General features: G+C 44.3%; 1 protein-coding gene across 6 annotated transcripts in view; it reads left to right on the forward strand.

Moving 5' to 3' along the window:
* Nucleotides 1–11,358: 11,358 nt before the first annotated feature.
* The window catches only part of ZNF395 (zinc finger protein 395), a 46,286-nt gene continuing 39,014 nt past the window's right edge, over nt 11,359–18,630 (forward strand). Inside the window, exon 1 of one of the 6 annotated variants that reach the window (XM_083348441.1) lies at nt 11,359–11,479. The gene's annotated coding sequence lies outside the window, so the exon portion shown is untranslated. The other 5 variants (XM_083348439.1, XM_083348443.1, XM_083348442.1 and 2 more) reach the window with 5 other exon arrangements.

An 18,630-nucleotide genomic window follows, 5' to 3' on the forward strand; every position in this document is an offset into this window, starting at 1 on the left:
GGAAATGGGAAAGACAAGTTAAGTGTCTGCAGGAGGTGACCCCACTCACCACTGGCTTCAGTTCCTCCCAATATGGGTCTTTACCTGGGCCCCACCATCAGCAATGCAGAACCTGCCAAATTATACCCGGGCAAAGTCGGCCCTCCAGATGTCGAAGAATTCCAGTATTCCGGACAGCAGGGCTAGTAAGGATGTTCGGCGTGGCAATTCAGGAAGGCTACAATTGCCCTCAGAAATTCATTGCTCGGCACCGAAAAAAAAAAACAACGTCCCGTTCCTCGAAAGTTGTGGGATTTGGGGCTCTTTCGGGCACAGTCAGCTACTCTTTTTAACAAAGCACCATCTTAAGATCTGCCATGTTTTTACAGACTTGGTTTTTTTTTTTTCTTCTCTGTCCCGCCGAACTCAACCGTCCCAAACACTGTGAACGATTCAACGGAAGATTTTTTTTTTAAAAGTCTGGCCTTCTGACGGGGACAAGCTTCACACGTGCACACGGCTGGAAATGGAAGATTAGGCCGCCAGATCGCTTCGAAGTAAACAAGCCCACAACTCGGCTGTCAAACATGATAAATGTGTACCCAACGGCGGTCGAAGCTTTTTATGACTGGGCGTGCGCGAGGGGGAGGAGAGGCGGAATCCCGGCCGACCGCCTCTCAAGCGGGGGGGGGGGAAGGGACGCTCCCCCGCCCCGCGGCGAAAATAGCAAGCCCCGCCCCTTCACAGCGTGAGCGTGAGGGAGGTTCCTTTCCTATTGCCTTAGCAGCTCGAGCGCGCGTTCTTGCAGCTGGATGCTATTTTAGCCACTGAACGTGCTCCCGCCCTTAGTGATAAGGTTCCTCTCAGCTTCTTTGCCAGTGGCTTTTCTTTCCTGATTGGCTGTCTCTTCTCTTCCTCCCCCCCCCCCCACCGCCGCCCTCTCTGGGTCCCCTCCTTCCCACATCCTCGTCTCTTGGCCTCCAGCGCCAACTCTTCCCGGTTTGGTTTCGGATTGGTCAAGCTCGCATCCCGACTCCTCCTTTTAAGCGTTGCGATTGGATGGGGGGGGGCCCGGTCGCTGGGATCTCTGATTGGACGACGCTCTTTTCCCTCGTTGGGCCGCCACCCTTGACATAAGCTCCAACCTGCGGCTCTTCGCTGTTCAGGGAGGGGGAGGGAAAGAGCTGTTTCCACGTGGGGAGTGGCACGTAGTCACTTTCCGCCCTGCCTGTAAGCTGAAGCGGAGGAGGAGGAGGAGGCCGAGCGCTTGCCCAAGTCACGTGGGACGAGGGGAAGCGGAATGGAGCGATCCTCCGATTTCTCAATTGGAAGCGCTTTTTGTGCGTGGCCGCCGCGATGCTTTTTTTTTCAAACGGGAGGGGAACTTCAGCGCAGATGCTCTCCCGCCCGTCCCGCGGTTGCTGTCAGCTGCCTCTTTGAATGCATGCAAAACAAAACGAGGCTTAACCTTGTGGCTGGCTGCGCCTGCTTCCCTCTTGCTCCCATTAGTTCAGGGGTCGGCAACCTTGGCTCTTTTATGACTCGCGGACTTCAACTCCCAGAATTCCTGAGCCAGCTATGCTGGCTCAGGAATTCTGGGAGTTGAAGTCCGCGAGTCATAAAAGAGCCAAGGTTGCCGACCCCTGCATTAGTTGATTAAAACATAAAAGCTGCCGTGAATGCTGTTGCTTTTTTATCTCCCAGAACCTGATTTTACAATGTGCTAAATAAACTAGCACCTGATTTTCCAGCCAGTAATGCGTCTCGAATCTAGGGAAACTTAGGCCGCATTCAGGAAAATCAGTGAAGGCTTCATTCACAGCAGCAGGATGCTGCGGTGTAGTAATTGTCTACGTGTACTCGGAAACGCACGTAGTTGTTTTTGATGGGAGCTCTTAAAACAAGGAGAGCTTTGGATTTCGTTCTAATCAGATTCTTATTCTGAAGTTCGGTATATTTGCGCAAATTTACATTCCCTTTCTCCTTATTTGGAAACTTTCTGAAAAAAGCCTTATCTAATAGTTGACATTTTTTTAACTGCTGGTGACCTCTTGGATTTTGGGGGGGGGGGGAGTTTCTAGCTTTGAATAACCCTGAACAATAGAGAATTGACCCCCTCAACTTTCTGTTTCAACTTCCAGTTTACTAATCTGTTAATTTAGAAGTTTATTTTCTTTTAGTGCACAGCTGATTACCTTGGCAATTTTCTGGTTACATATAAATATGAAGCCATTGTGTTTACTGTTTCCAATTAGTTCAGAGAAACCTTGCATTTTTAGGATTAGTTTGAGGTCATCTCTGGTAGGTTCAGTTAATAATGTATCATTACTTTAATATTTTTTTCCTGGCTCTCAGATTTTATTTTGCATCTCATCTCACAGAAAAAAATAGTACACCCCAGGGCAACATTAATTTTGCATCCTTGCATTTTCATCCACAACAATTATGGGGAAGAATTGGGCCCTTTTTAAGGTTTCTGACTTCTTTGAAATTATGCTTTCTATAACAGACAAATAACCTGCTTGTGTATTCCTTCTCCCATTCTATTTAATAAATTTGCATTTACATGATTATCTTGGTTCTATTCACAAGATATTTGTTCTGTATTTATTTTTTACTTTTCACTCCCCCATCTTGGCATGAAGGTTTATATTTAACAAAGAAACAGATAAGCAGAGTGTTTCTCTTTGATATCTCTGGATTTAATGTTCTGTATGTCCGTTTGCTCTGTTTATCATATTCTGTTTTCTTGTGGTCTATTTCTCCTTCATCTTCATTTGGCCGATCAGCAACATTTTAACCCTCATCCAACTACTGATGATTCATCACAAAATGGAAGGTCAGTTTTTTTTCCAAGGGCCCAGTTTGTTTGTTTTTATTATCATACTTAGATAAAACGCCAGAATGATGCAAGCTTTGCTGGCCTTTACCAGGTTTGTGCCAATAAATTAGTTTTGGAGATTGCTGCATGGCCACTTTACTGCTTTGCAACTTTCTCCCCTAAGGTGATTTCTAGGGCGGTATTGCAGAATGTTAGGATGATTGCTCTTGGGAGTTTTAATATTCATGTTGAGGCTGTTATACGGATGGGCAAGTTTAGATGCGATGATTATAAAACTCAATTTGACATTATCCAACATTTAGAGTAAGTCATGGCTTTGTTTTAGTCTTTGTCTTGGGACATGAAAGGAATAGTCTGGTTACCATGGAAGTGAAAGTGATATTTGCTTATTGTCATGGCCAGGCCAATATTTAGTGACGTTTTATCCCACATAATCAAACTCTTGTTGTGGGGTGAAGATTGCTCCTTGAGGTTTGCAGATTCTGAAAGATTCCTGAATACTCTTATACCAATGTCCTAAATCCAGCTGAGGATTTCTGTGAGTTGAAATCCACACATTGTAAAATTGTTGAGGTTGAGAAAATTGCCCTGAGTGGCAAAACACAAGGATACTTACATGATCCTCCCAGTCATAGCAACCTGTAGAGCTGGCTCTGTTTCCTGGGAGTGTCTGAGACATTAAGATCAGTGGGATAAATATTATAGCACATAATAAAGCCAGAGTGTACTGTACTGGTCAGAGCGGCAAAGCTGGCAACTTCATATGGGATTTCTATGCCATTTCTAAGTATTCTTAATCTATCACCTGTGCTTACTTTTTTAACAACTGTAGTGCATTGCAATCTTTCAAATGTTATTTTAACATTTTTATTGGAGAACCTCATTAGAGAGTGGATGTGGTCTATTTCACCGTGGGCAAAAGTTGTCTCTCAGCAAGTGCTTTCAAGGATCTGATGAACACTCCTTGTGTTCATCAGATCCATGAACACTCCTTGTGTTCATCAGATCCATGAAAGAAGAGAGGGTTTGATGGCTTTATCTCCCTTCAATTTTGTTTTAAGGTAACAGCGTTCCGTGCGCCTTTGGTGTCTAGTCATGCCGGCCACATGACCACGGAGACGTCCTCGGACAAGCGCTGGCTCTTCGGCTTTGAAACGGAGATGAGCACCGGCCCCTAGAGTTGGAAACGACTAGCACGCATGTGCGGGGGAAACTTTACCTTTACTTTACCTTACAGGGAAATAAATATACCCAATGCTGTTCCTTCTATTGTACTACTTGAGTTTTTCTGACTGTTAACAGATCCTTTCAGTATTTTGTCAGAACATTCAGCTGACTGAAGACAGCAGAGGAAAATTATGTTCCTTCCACAAAGTATCTCTAGGCTTCTGCTTGAAGTGTGGGGCTTTTTTAACTGTCTTGTGCTGCATCAATGCACATACACTAGTAATTTTGTCGAGGGCTTTTGCTGTGCCAGGGCTCTCCTTCACAGTCCTCTCAGCCACCTTTAGTGTCATATTCACGTTATCTGTTGGAATGTACTGTTTACAAATAATTCCTACTCTCCAACAGTTGCAATGCCACACAACTATGGATTTTGTTCTATCATTGTCACAATTTGCAATGGACTTTTAAGTGCAAGAGGAGGGGGAGCTGGATGACTTTGCACCTCTGTCTTTATAGCAGTTGTTTGGTTCTGGGGTTTATTTTACAAATGACCAAATAAATGTAGCCAGTATGTTGTTGGGTAGTAGGACCCAGCCATTTTATTTATTTTGTGTAGGAAGTAAGAAAATGTTTGTTGCTTCAGAATCAACAAAGGATGGGTTGAGTTTTACCCTGAGATGGGCAGTTTCTACATTTGATAAATAAACAAATGCCAATTAATTTTTGGGGGGGAGGGAGGGTCACCTCTCCTATTGGTCAATTATTTATATCAATGGTAGCATCCACTCAATCTCAGTTGATCTTGAAAATCTAAAAAATGTGTTGCTTAAATTAAATTTAAATTAAAATGTTGTGAGGAAGAAGGTATATTAGGTATATTCACACTGACTTGAGTTATTTATAAAATGTTGAATCTGGATGGGGAACTACCAGGAATTCCCAACATCCAGGGAGAAGGCAGTGGCACATCACTTCTGCATTGTTGGCATGAAAACTACATGTACATGACAAGCTTGACTTGAGAAAGTTGTTATCTTTCCAGGTCAGATGGAAGGAGAGCTTCGCTTTGGTGTTCTAAAGCAGAGGTGTCAAACTGCCGGCCCATGGGCCGGACACGTCATCCGGAAGCTGCGCCCACCCCATGGCCGGCAATGACGTCACGAGTTTGACGTGTCTGTTCTAAAGGCTGCAGTAGTGAAGATGAAACACAACAAGCTTCATGAAACATGAAGGAATTGGGGGACAAAAATAGTGGAGATGCCCTAAAACTGGGTTTCTTGCCTGCCGTGCATCATCAAGTAGCCATACAGTAGAATTTAGTTTGGATGGCTAAAGTTCTTCCAAGATTGACACTGGTGTACAGCTGTTCAACCTACCACATGCTCTGCATGATTCATATAGAATGGTGCACATGACCTTAAACGTACATTTACTGTTAAATAAATCAAGAAGTTCACATAATAAGCCATTCCTCTCTTAAATATTCATATGATTCCCATATTTCTAAAAATAAAAAGCACTGTTTTGAAAACAACTACTTTCCAACGTTATTTTAATATACTTATCTTGGGATTCCAGTAGTACAAAGCAGCAGTACATTGCTCATCATGAAATCACCAGCTCATGAACCATTAAAAAAATTGCTGGGATTTGAAATTACAAAAATGCCGATATGTTGCTGTTGATAAAACACAAGCACTAATGAACAGTCTTCAATGTTGCATGAATTAAAGCTTTGTACAATGGGATGTTTAGTTCACACTCTCCCCAATTGCCTCCATATGCATCTTTAAAACATGCTACAAAGGCCTGAAAGACTTTCCAAAGCACAGGATAGCACATTTAGGAGAGGCTAGCCCTCTCCACCACCACCCCGCCCCCACATCCCATTATGCAGCAGTGGAGCAAGTTTATTGCTCCTCTCCCAGCGAAATTATTTTGCTTATGTCAGCAGTGCACAAGTTCCTTTATATTGAGGGTTATATTTGGCCTTTGACTGATGTGTGCTGTAAAGAAATTACACTTGGGAGAAAGAAGTGGGCAGGACCAGAATGAGAAGGACATACAATTTAATTTAAGTGTCATGCATGTGGCAGTGCCTGTCCAACTTTGCCTGCCTTTGGAAGCTAAGCATTGTTGTGCCTGGATACTATTTGTGACTATTTTAAATAAAGAAACATGTATGTATGAGAGGCCACCAAGATGCCCTATGGTTAGAGGCTAGACTTGAGAAGTGGAAGAAAAATCATAAGACAACAGCAGTAGAAAACCCTTTGTCCTATTACCTCAAAATCCTGCATGGATGTATGCCCATAGTATGAGCGTATCCCCTTAACAGTAGTGTCAAAGAGGTCAAACTTTTCTGCAGAGTTTATTTGAAATTAATCACAATTAAATTAAGATGACAACTGTCATTGGTAGCTATTTTTAGAGCCATACTGAACCACACATATTTTAGGTCAATAGTTAAGTTGGGTTTTCCCTGTAGCATTTATTTTTCATGCAGGAATTCCAAGAATAAATAAAGCCTCAGTTCCTCACAAATTATGCTGGACAAAATGATTTTGAAAATAATGCATTTCTTGAGACAAGACACTTTGACATTGGTGTACTTGCCTTGCCACTTCAGTTATTCTTAAATATAAAGAGGGGAAGATCAAAGGGACATACTTAACTAGAGTTTTGGGATAGAATTGGAAGGACTAGGCAATTGTACTTGTTTTCCTTACAGGAATTTTGCCTTGAACACAGGGATATTCAAAGTTACCCTGAGGACTGGTAAGGAAACAATCCTTGAGAATGCTTCCATGCTTTAATGCACAGTGATGCAGGGCTAGCAATTTTCCCATGCTCTGCTCTGCCCTCTGCTAGATAGTGCTGATTGGGGAAGCTACAGAAGGTTTCCCTGTGCTGTTCCAGGGACTCCATACACTTTGCACTTGGAGCCACACCATTATTTAAATTTCCATGACTGCCCACTCACACATGTCTCTAGGGGGATTGCATAGGTTAAACCAATCAACACAATCGACCAAAACAGTAATATTATGGAACACATGCAGGACAGAGTACACAGACCAAGAGCTGAGCCTTGGCGTGCTATCCAACAAGTGAAAGTGGAATCAGGTAGCATAGAACCATGTAGTCACTTATTTGCTCGGAGTCGTGTTTCTTTACTTTGATTCTGCTCTCTACCTCTCACTCTGGTTCACTTTCTATCTCTGGTTGCTCACCATCTGCCCCCATGCCAGTGAAGATCAGCCAACGTAGTGAGAATGGTTGATGTACTTAGACTACTCTGCAATGTATCCCTGGGCTGGTTTGCATACAGTGTTAGAGTTTACTTCAACCATTGTTCAACGGTACCTGCTGCACATGGTCAAAATCTGCCTTGTGGTGTCACCCATCCTCATTTGTTCCTCTTCCAGTCTCTCAGGCATGCTTTTCAGTGTTTCATTTTAGCTCTCTTGAGTTGTGGTGAGAAAGTTATTGCATTATGTGTCATGTTTTCATGCATGTTGCATTGGGATTCTCACAAGCTTTCCCCCTTCCCACAATAACCAGCAGAATTGTCTAGAGTAGAATAGTCCCTAATATATGGATATTATTACACCGGTGAGTCATTAGGTAAAGGTAAAGGTTCCCCCGCACATGCGTGCTAGTCATTTCCAACTCTAGGGGCTGGTGCTCATCTCCGTTTCAAAGCCGAAGAGCCAGTGCTTGTCCGAGGACGTCTCTGTGGTCATGTGGCCGGCAAGACTAGACGCCAAAGGCGCACAGAACACTGTTACCTTCCAACCGCAGTGGTCCCTTTTTTTCTACTTGCATTTTTACGTGCTTTTGAACTGCTAGGTTGGCAGAAGCTGGGATGAATAACAGGCGCTCAGTCTGTTACACAGCACTCGGGATTCGACCTGCCAAACTGCCGACCTTCTGATCGACAAGCTCAGCATCCTAACCCACTGAGCCACCGCGTCCCTTTATGTGAGTCATTAGTCATTAATAAATGCAATTTATGATAATTGTTAGTACCCCTTTCAGGGATTGTCTCATGTATACTCGTTGTGTGGGCTTAACTGTCTTCCTGTGAATAAAAGGACTTGTTGCTAATTGAGATAAGTTGAGGTAGACCCAGGATTTAAGATAGACCTCTGGGGATGAGGCTGGATTAGCAAATGTTATGTGTTGTGTGAATCCATCCAGAGTCTTAGGAAAATGACCAAAACTTTCCAATAGGCAAGTTTAATCTTGTTAAATACTATTAGGATGGATCAACCTCTGGATGCTAATTGTGAGAATCATAGCAGCCTACTCTTGGCAGTTAATCAAACTAACAATAAGACAAACTCAGAATAAATATTGCACATTGGAAAAGATAACATCAAGCTAATATGCAGAGCCAGACTATTAGAAGAAAGAAACTTCCTTGTGAACATGAAAGTCTTAAAACCAAATGAGGACAATGAACAGGAATTCAAATAAAATGTATGCTGACTACAACTGATGTTTAAAAAATGTAGATTTGAGTAAATAAACCAAATAAACACAATTCTGACAATATTAACACCCACTATACAAAACAGTCTGTGAGGCAATTGAAATAAGTGTTAGTTTGTGTGTGTGTGTGTGTGTGTGTGTGAGAGAGAGAGAGAGAGAGAGAGAGAGAGAGAAAGAGACTTTCTGCAGGAGGACACAGATTAAAGAGATTGTTAGAATTCTAAATTTATAGCAGAAAATGTGTTTTAATTTTGCATAGTTATAGATTTAAAATAATGTTAAAATACAAAGCAACCAGCCTAATAACCCAGTTCATAACAGAAATTAAACATAACTGGATTTTTCCCCCAGAGCCAGATTCTACTAAAACAACTACAGCACAATTGTTTTACAGACTGTTTTCTGGAAACTTCAGATGCTGCTAATTTATTGGGAACTGCACAATTGGGGCCAACCCAAGAGCTTTATAGTTAGAGGAAAGATTAGCTCCAACCACCAAGAACATGTAATATATTTTTGCCTTGTCCCATGTTGTCCAATATATCAGTTTTGGAGGTTGTAACAAGAGATGGTGTGCAGATTCATAGAATTTTCAGAAACATCTTTTCGATATGCTTAATTGTATTTGGTTTGTTTTTAACTTGCAAAGTTTCTTTGAGCCATAAAGGCAAGCCTGAAGGCACGTGATTATTTTTATATTCATTAAAATGTGGCACAATCAGGTATATTGTGCCCTGACATCAAGTAAATGCCCTGAGTTAATGCAAAGAAAAGACGTTCTCTGCAATTCAGGAAGCATTTCAGACAAATACCATGCAGGGACAGCTGGTGTGTACTTCTGCCTCTCTCCTATTCTGTTCTGTGTCCACTCCTGTGTCCACTCGCAGCCAGAGGCAATGGGGAAACACAGTACTTTTTCCTTCTGCATGTTTAAAACTGCATGGCACTTGTGAGCAGGCAGGCCGAAGCAAAGTGAAAGATGTTGTGTGTGTGCTTGCACTGGCACAGTGCACAGAAGACTTGGATGAGGCCCAAGCTGACAGAGAAGCCACTGGGTGGGGAAAACAACAGGGATCATTTGTGTGTGTGTGTGCACACACGCGCGTACGCATGCCTATGTGTAAATCAAGCTAATCTGGAGCTTCTTCAGCCAATCCAGCATAGCATATTCCACTACCAAAATCTAGACTGTTGCCATTGTCACATGAGGAATTAGAGAAAGGATTCATCCATCCAGTATTTGCATAGTATAGCCCTAGCTTATGACCTGGTGAATGCAATCAGCACTAATCAACTAACAAGTTTGAATTCCGCAGAATAGGGACTGTGTATCAGTGCTATATTACACATGTAATTAAGCAGGTATTCCTAATTTTAATAAATAGCATTCTCTGCGGGGAGGAGGACCCTCTGGGGATAAATTAATTCTTTCCTTCCATGCTCCATTGCAGACGGCATTCCCTTCATTGAAGCCAATTTCTGACCTGGGAAGAAATGCTTGTTAGCACCAACAGGTAATCCATGAATGGAAGGAGACTGTTATCTCTTTTCTGGGTTGACCCATTCTCTTCTGTCTCTTCCCTGTTAAGTTTCTTTCTTTCCATATTTAACTCCAAGATCTGAAATCAGCCTAAGGAGAAATGGCACAGAGGTAAAAGTAGTATGTCCATTGCTACCAACATGATAATCTAGTCATATTAATTGAACCTCTCCAGCAAATATTTGCATGAGTCATTTCTATTATTGTTTATATGACTGCCTTTGAGATGTGTCTTTGAAAAATAGAGTAAATTAACAATACACTTTTATGTCCCAGTGCTATGCCTCATTGCTACCCTTAATATGTAACATGGGCACTGATATAGCATTTGGCACTAATAATTATTCAGTATTAAAATGAAAGAATCCACCACTGTGCACATACTTTCCTTTATTATACCTGAAGAAATTATGCCACAATCCCGAGACAGAACCAAAGGTTAAGGCCCTTGGTTTAACATGCTTACAGCAACACCAGATTCTGGCTGAACTCATTTCAGTTTCTTGTAATATTAGAAAGATACTTAGGTTTATGTTTTACATGAGGATTAGTAGTTAACTTTATGTACTAAACTCTAGCTGATGAAGCCTGCAGCTACAACAGTACTTAGTATTACTTAACAATTTTACCATATAACTTTGTAGATCATCAATAGTACCCATCATCCTCAGGTACTATGATCTCCAGAGTTGGTGAGGCTACCATAGGGCATCTTTATTTGAATTCCAGTCGTCTTTACAAACAGTCCTGAAAGAAAGGTTGCCAGTCTCCCCTAAATTGCAAAAAAAAAAAAAAGATTGGAGAAAAGCAGGTGCCCATGGATGCTCAGTAGACTCGCTGGTGTATCCTTTCCTTGTCGGTGGGCTACACCACAGCCAAAATGTGCTAATGCTGCTACAGGGCAGTTTTGTGGAAGGTTATTCCACGCTCACGACAACGCCATTTCCTCCAATGAGGGCTTTCTGGGTTTACAGGAAGGCAACGAATAACGTCGAAACAATCTTGTCTCACTGAGGGGCAAGAGTCCCCTTATGGGTTGGAAAGGGAACATTTGGGGGACGTTACAAAACCCTGCCGTCGTTTACCAAGCTTCGCCATGGCAGCAAGGAGTTTAAAACCAGAGCTGGACGAGAAGGAGTGGGTGAAAACGGGGGAGGACGGCGAGGCGAGGCGAACTGAAGCGGCTTGGCTTCGGTGTTTATTTTTTGCAGGGCTCCGGCTGGGGGCGTGTATTTAAATAGAGCCGCGCAGCCAATGCGCGCCGAGGGGTTGGACCGTGAGGGCAGCTTGTTTACAACAGATCTTTCCGAGCTGTTCTAACCCGGCCGGCAAGGAGGAAGGCGGCGAGAAGCAAAGCCTGGCGGCGGGAGCACGTGGAGTTGCGCGCGCGGGAGCCGGCCAGGCCGCCCTGTCCGCTCCCTCTACCGCCCGCCCCGGGAGGAGCCGTCTGCAAGGTGAGATGATGGGTGCAGCGACGGACCTGGACAGGCCCTGCCAAAGTCCACCGTGCGCTGGCGGGACTGGTAAATAAATTTAAGGCAAGATCGTGGGTGTTCGCTGAAAAAAGGTGCCAGATCTTGCGAAAGGACAGGCGAAGTGGGGGCTGGCTCAGAGCAAAGGTCCGTATAGTTCCGAATGGCGCCTTGCGAAGGTGGCTTTTAAGCGGCTGGAAGGGGGCGACTTACTGTTGCTGGTTTTGTGTTTAATCGGCAAAAGAGGCTATTGGCAGATATATTGCTTCTGCATATGCAGGATCCATTAGTCCATGTACAGTAGTTACTTCATCTGCCTGGAAAATGATCCAGTCCTTTTGGGTTCCTCTTAGAAGCCAGCGGCCATTGCTTCGTCTGACGACGTTTTGAGAGCCACCCCCCAAACTGCTTAGGCGTTAAGTAGAGAAGTGCAATTTTGGTTTTTGACTGTCTCCGTGATCTGCCTCAATACACATTCTCGGCTTCTAATGTTTTAAGAGAAAGCTTTACTTTCTTCATAGTTCGCGCAGCATTTTTATAGCTGGCTGACATGTTCATCTGCTTTTCCTCCCCCCCCCCAGTTTGTCTAAATTAAGTCCTTTCCACGTGAAGAAAAGCAGAATCTCAGCCTTTTCTAAGGGCACAGTTGCAGGTGCATTTGACCACCAACCTTTGCAGACAGTATGTGTATTGCCCATGCTGGGGGAGGAAGATAAATAATTGTGTAGCCTAACATTCAGAAGGCACAGGGCTGGCAGAGGCAGTTTTAGCTGTTTCTCAGAGGAAGCAAACTACAGCTCTGTAATCATTTGTATATTACTTTTCTGGATGTTTGTACATTAATGTCTGCATATACTGTATTTTGCTTTTAGTCTTAAGCAGAAAGTGACCCATTGTTTCACTAAGATTGTCTAATGAAGGTAACTTGATTTCCTTTATTTTGCAAACGTGTATGTTTAGTCTGAGACTTTTAACTCACTTAAAAGCACTTTGCAGCTCATCTCCTTAAAGGAATTGTAGTATGCAATTACAGAAGTTCTTCCATAAAATTTTGGGGAAAAATCCTGTGCATGCATTTGTACGAATTTATATTTATTGATAGCCTCAACTGTGTAAACTGAGAGCCCCATAGCAGCCTTTCTGAATCCTCCAGATAGATTGGACTGGAATTCCTAGAGCTTCCAGCTTCTAAAAATTTTAGGAGTTGTAATTCCAACACATCTGGAGGGTGCCAGGTTGGGAAAGACTGCTTTAGACAGCAAATGGATGGTGGAAAGGGGTTACTTCAAGTCAAACGAGGGCAAACAGTGGCCACAGAACACATTCAATCTCCAAACTACATTTTTTGCAGGTGTCAAAAGCTGTGTCTATCTGTATCTGTGGATTTCAGCAGCATAAAGGCCCCCAAACCCAGCACCATTTGTGCTGGGGGAGAAACACAGGACTGTTAATGTAAATCCTAAAATAGGTGTGGCATACTTTGGAAGACAAACCATTCTTTCCTCCTCAACTGGGAAAAATGGAGAATTTCTGCTCCACCAAAGGTGCAGATAAGCTTCTGCTCACTATATGATCTGCCCACTGCAGCTTTCCAATAATTTATCCTCCATTCCTCAATTTAATAGAATAGATACACCCAGATCTCATTCTTGTATTTGTGAAATACCTTGCTTCTTGGTGATCATGCTGGATAGTGTATTTATTTATTTATTTGTTTGTTTGTTTTATATACCGCCCTTCTCCCGGAGGACTCAGGGCGGTGTACAGAGCAATAAAGTAAGAATACAATAAAGCATCTTGCTACATTGGGTAGGATATATACTGTAGCTGTCAGAGAATTTCACTTACAATTGGCACATACTTGATGCTTTAAAAAAAGATCAGGAGGGCCGCTAGATTAGACATATAGACCCCTTTTGACATATAGAGAGTCCACCTTTCAAACCCTGATATCTCCAGTGGAAAGAAGGATCAGATAGTAACATTTACAGAAGGTTTTTCTCTGAAAAATGGTTGCCAGTCCAAGTTGATAGTTAATAGTCTGTCCTGGCATAAGGCAGCTACATCACTCTAGGAAAAACTAAGACTTAATGGTGAGAACTATTTTATAACCTTATAGAATGCCTCAGACCAGGCCATATATGGCCCCCTTTATGTTTTACCCGTGCTTTGAGACCTTGGTTGTTTGAAATTCAGTGGCAAAATGGCTGCACTTTGGCAGTTCAAATTCAGTAGCTCTTCTACACTGGGAAGGTGAAATCAACAGAAGTGGACTTTCAGAAAACCATATAACACAGGAAAGCACATATCTCTGGAGCATAGACTTTAGCTCTATCTTCAATAAGCCATGCCATATCTGCCTGAAAGTGTGGAATTGTGAGAATTCTCCAACTTTTTGGGATCTCAAGAAAAATTCCAAGGCTGCTTTAACTGGAAGCTAGTATCTGCAAAACATGTCTTCAGTATTGGTGCTTATTTTCCCCAAATAATTTTACTAGTTAATCCAGGCTAGGCTAGTGTTCCAACTTTTTAAAATATCTATTTCAAGGAACCTAAATTTAAGTCTATCTAGGTAAAACTGAATTGATAAACACAACTATGATGTACAAAATAACCCTTGCAAAGATTTATCTGGTTGTCTGGTCCAGTTCAGTTTTTTTTTAAAACAATACAACCTTTCTTTTAAAATGCAAATGAGAAATTGTTCTGTTTTTGCCCTGTAGTTAGGAATACTGGATGTTTCTTAGAAGCTCAAGGAAGGAGCTCTCCAACATTAAGCTGATAAATATAAGGTGCCACGTTCTAGCTTAGCATCACCCCCCCCTTTTCTTCTTCAAAAGTTTTCTAGGCTGTTTTATTGCTTAAGTCTTGAGCTACACTCCATCTTCTATTTGCAGTGTAGGTGTGTCTCTTCAAACAAATGATTGCAAACCCTTGGGGCAAACAACTTGTTAATATGTGTGTTAAGAAGGATAACTACAGTAGTGGCATATTCAGTGGTGAAAATGGCAAACTTTATTTGAATAAAACTGGTTTTCTCTGCAGTGAACATGGCTCTAAATAAATTCTAAGAAGTGGGTTTTAAAAACCACAGCAACCTTATTTACTTGATGCAGCAATTCTACTATATATGCTAATAATTTTTTGAGTCATTCATTGGACAAGTGACACAGCTGCGTGTCCCCTTTTTATGTGCAGTAGTAGTGTCTCTGCAACATACCGGTATTTTGTTCCCCCTCTGCACACTTTGGCTTTGCTTCCATGGTTTCTGTCACATTTCTGTTCTATACATCCTTCAGAACTTGGATATATTAATTTTTAGATGTCGAAATATACCTTTTCATCCTGTATGAATAGTTCATGAAGTGGTCTTTGCTTTTGTTTTCCTTTCGTCTCAACTTTTCAAGGAATATAGCTTATATTTATTAATCGTATCTATTATTTTATATTTTGTAACCCACTTTGAAATGCATTTGCATAGGAAGCAGCATACAATGTGTCAAACGCCCATCAAGCTTAGTTCTTTCTGAACAAATATATTTTTTCCTAAATGTTGCCAGCTGGGAATGATGGGGCTTGAAATCTGACATATGGAGGGACTTCTGGCCGTCCTAGCTCCCAAAGTGTCGTTAAGCAAAGCGGTGATGACACTGCGTGTGCCCAGTACAATATCATCCGATCCCCGGAGCTACAGCAGTAATAAAACCTCCCTCGAGTGTGCGAGGAACCAGCAATTCACCTGAGCTAGCATATTGTCTACAGCAGCGTTTCCCAACCTTAGGAACTTGAAGATGCGTGGACTTCAACTCCCAGAATTCCCCAGCCAGCTGCTGGGGAATTCTGGGAGTTGAAGTCCACGCATCTTCAAGTTCCTAAGGTTGGGAAACGCTGGTCTACAGCGGCAGTTCGCCACACGCCTCGAGGTTTCCATGCCCGACTGGTGCCGCTTGCCCCGTGGATGCTGCTTGCCCAGTCAGCTGGCGCCTGCTATTTTGCGGCCACGCGGGTTGGCGGATGTGTGCAGAATTGCCAAGGCGCTTCCCCGCTCCCAGCCGGTTCCTCGGTGGGGCTCGCGTGTGTTTGCGTTCTGGTTTTGCGCCTTTCCTCGACGTGCTGCTATGCCGCCGCCGCCGCCGCCACCGCAAAGCGAGTACCTCCCTTCCGAGCCGGGACTCCAGGCCGGGGGCTGCCTGCAGCCGCGTACGTGAGGCAGCTTGTGCCGGGGACAGAGGAGGGGAGGGGAGGGGACTGGAGGGGAGGGGAGGGGAGGAGAAAGGGAGGAGGGAGCTGGCAGGGGAAGGTGAATTTCAAAACAAGCTTCGGAAAGGAAGGAGGGAGCGGAGCTGGCAAGCGGCGTCCGGAGGTAAGCGGGGAAGCGCTGCGGGTGGCGGCGGGGAGGGCGCGCGCACCCCCCCCCTCGCGCGCGCGGGGGGGAATCGGGGGGGCGCTTGGAAAGAGGCCCGAAAAGCCCAGGCAGCGGGGACCGGCAGCGCAAGCCGAGTGGGTGTGTGCGCGCGCAACCTGCCACGGGCCGTGCATTCTCGCCGCCGCGCGCTTTGCGGGCGGATCTTAATTCCGTCCGCTTTTCTCGGCAAACCCGAGCCAAACTTGGTGGAGCTCACTTCGTCTTCACCACCACCCCGGTTTAGGAATTGCTTGCCGGCTGGAAAAGGGTGAGCTCTCGCGCGCAGCTCCCTAATCCGAAAGCCGCGACCCCGGTCCTCGGCGCTCTTTAACAGTTTACCTGCCCTCTAGATCAGCGTTTCCCAACCTTAGGAACTTGAAGATGCGTGGACTTCAACTCCCAGAATTCCCCAGCCAGCATAGCTGGCTGGGGAATTCTGGGAGTTGAAGTCCACGCATCTTCAAGTTCCTAAGGTTGGGAAACGCTGCTCTAGATTCCTCTCGTCTTTTGCAGAACCGAACTGTTTTATGCCTGTCCTTGCACCGCAGCAAGTGGTTTTCGCTGCGCGTTGGTTTTTTCGGCTTGGTTACTGAAGTCCCCTCGCATTTCCTCCCCCTTGGAAACAAGCCCTCCAGAGGCGAGAGGTGAGGGAGAATCTACTTCGGTTAGCCTTTTCTTCCTCCCTTCTTAATGTCCCCTCCGCGCGCTTTTATTAAAACCCGCAGCCGATTTACTCCCGTTCCTTATATTTCCGCGATTACTTGGTCCGGGTAACCAGTTCTTCTTCCTTGTGCGAGCTACCGTGTGTTTTGATCAACGCGTGTTTGCCACGCCTCCCTTTAGCGGGCGCTTTTCCTACGGTCTTGTCAGGTTTTTGGCACCGGGAGCGGTGCAAACCAAGGCGGCAAGACCCGCTTCTTGCTTCGTCTGCAGGGCCCTCGCCGTCCCGCCCTCCTTCCTAGCTCCTGGGTCCCGCTTCAGCCCTTTCCCCACAACCAGCCAAACCGCCCCCTTCTGCCTTCTAGCCGCTGCGCCTGCTCCGCCCCTGTTTTGCACATGACACGCCTACTCTAGGCGCAGAGGGGCTCTGCCCTGGGAGGAAAGTGCCACGCCCCCTCTTCTTGCGGCCATGTCACGTTTACATTTAGACCACGCCTCTCTGTCCAGCCCAAGGCTCTACATTTTAAGTCTTTTTATTGATTTATTCGTCAATTTTAGATGACTGCCCATCTCGCGAAAAAGTGACCGGCGATGTTGAATCTTGACGGTCAAACTTCAGGGCGCTTCCCGACTTTGCACGAGCGTGCCCCGTCCTGAAACAGACAAACTTGGGAACGTTGCTTAGGCTTTCCCGTTGTGGTTTGAGTGGCTGGTAACCTCTTGGCTCTTTCTGTAGTGAATCTTTGGAAAATCAGCAAGAGAAGATACTACAAGAGTTGAGAAAACCAGAACAGTCTAGCGCAGGGGTAGGCAACCTCGGCTCTTTTATGACTCATGGACTTCAACTCCCAGAATTCCTGAGCCAGCTATGCTGGCTCAGGAATTCTGGGAGTTGAAGTCCATGAGTCATAAAAGAGCCGAGGTTGCCTACCCCTGCGCTAGCGCAAGGCAACTATGTTTTGTTCTGTAGGTCTCTGCAGCTGTCACCCTTCACTGTGGATTTCTTTCTCACAGACTCCTAACATAAATATACTTGTGCAGCTGTTAGCTTTTGCATAGCTACACAAGGCTTCAGCTTCTGGGCAGTGCCTTCCACAGCTTGGATCCCATTTGTCATGCACCCTCTCTTCCATAATGCTGTGCAGGTTTGAATGTATTCGTTCAAAAGTAAATCTCACTGAGATTGCAGCTCAGGGCTCACTGTTCTAATGGTGTGGAGTTCTAAAGTGCAGTTAAAATGCTCCGGTAAGCAATTAAATAAATGGCTCTTTGCGTGCCAGCCTTCTGGTTTCCCAGACCTGAATTCCTGTGTCTTTGTTTTAGGAAAGATGTAGATATTTGGATGGGGACATTTTAGGAAGACTTTTTAGGAAACTGAAGCTTAGTGTGACAAATTTTAGAACCAAAAGATCATAGTCTGAAGATTCCCTGCCTAACAATCTTCTTGGAGTTCTGCTAGCTGGAAGAACTTAAATATTTTTCATAACTTGCATTGGTCAATGAAAGGCCTAGTATTTGTTTTTACACAATATGTGGGGTGAGCTTGTTGGATTTGCATGTTGTGTGAATCCAGCCAGTTTGATTAATTTATAGCTCAAGTCACTGTGCAAATCCTCCAGAAGTGTTTAACACAGCAACCCAGGTAAGGATGTTCTGTGAACATAGCCAGCATGCTGCATTTCAGCAGATGCTGCTTTCTTTGAGTCTCTTTATTTGTGGGGTAGAAGAGAAAGAGAGAGAAAGTGGCACCTCTTAATGGGGAATCTGTGGCATGAGCAAGCTTCTCTGGGCCCTGCTCTGGCCTTGAAATAGAACAGGGTGAGATGAGATGGGAAGGGGAGGCTGCCTCAAATGTAGGGAGCCGTATACCATTGGCCCTTCCTGTTTCCCATTTTGTTACCATGCAGGTTTTCACTCCTCTTGTAGCCCTAAGTGGTACATCTTGTGTCACCCCCCCTTTTGTGCCACACCCCTTCTTTATGCTGCCTCCTTGCAACTTGGAACATATCTCAGATCTTCTGCTTGAGAGTTGGGGCCTTCTCCAAATCACACAATTTACTGCACAATA

The sequence above is a fragment of the Vipera ursinii genome (genome assembly GCF_947247035.1).
Source record: "Vipera ursinii genome assembly, chromosome: 1".
Taxonomy (NCBI): domain Eukaryota; kingdom Metazoa; phylum Chordata; class Lepidosauria; order Squamata; family Viperidae; genus Vipera; species Vipera ursinii.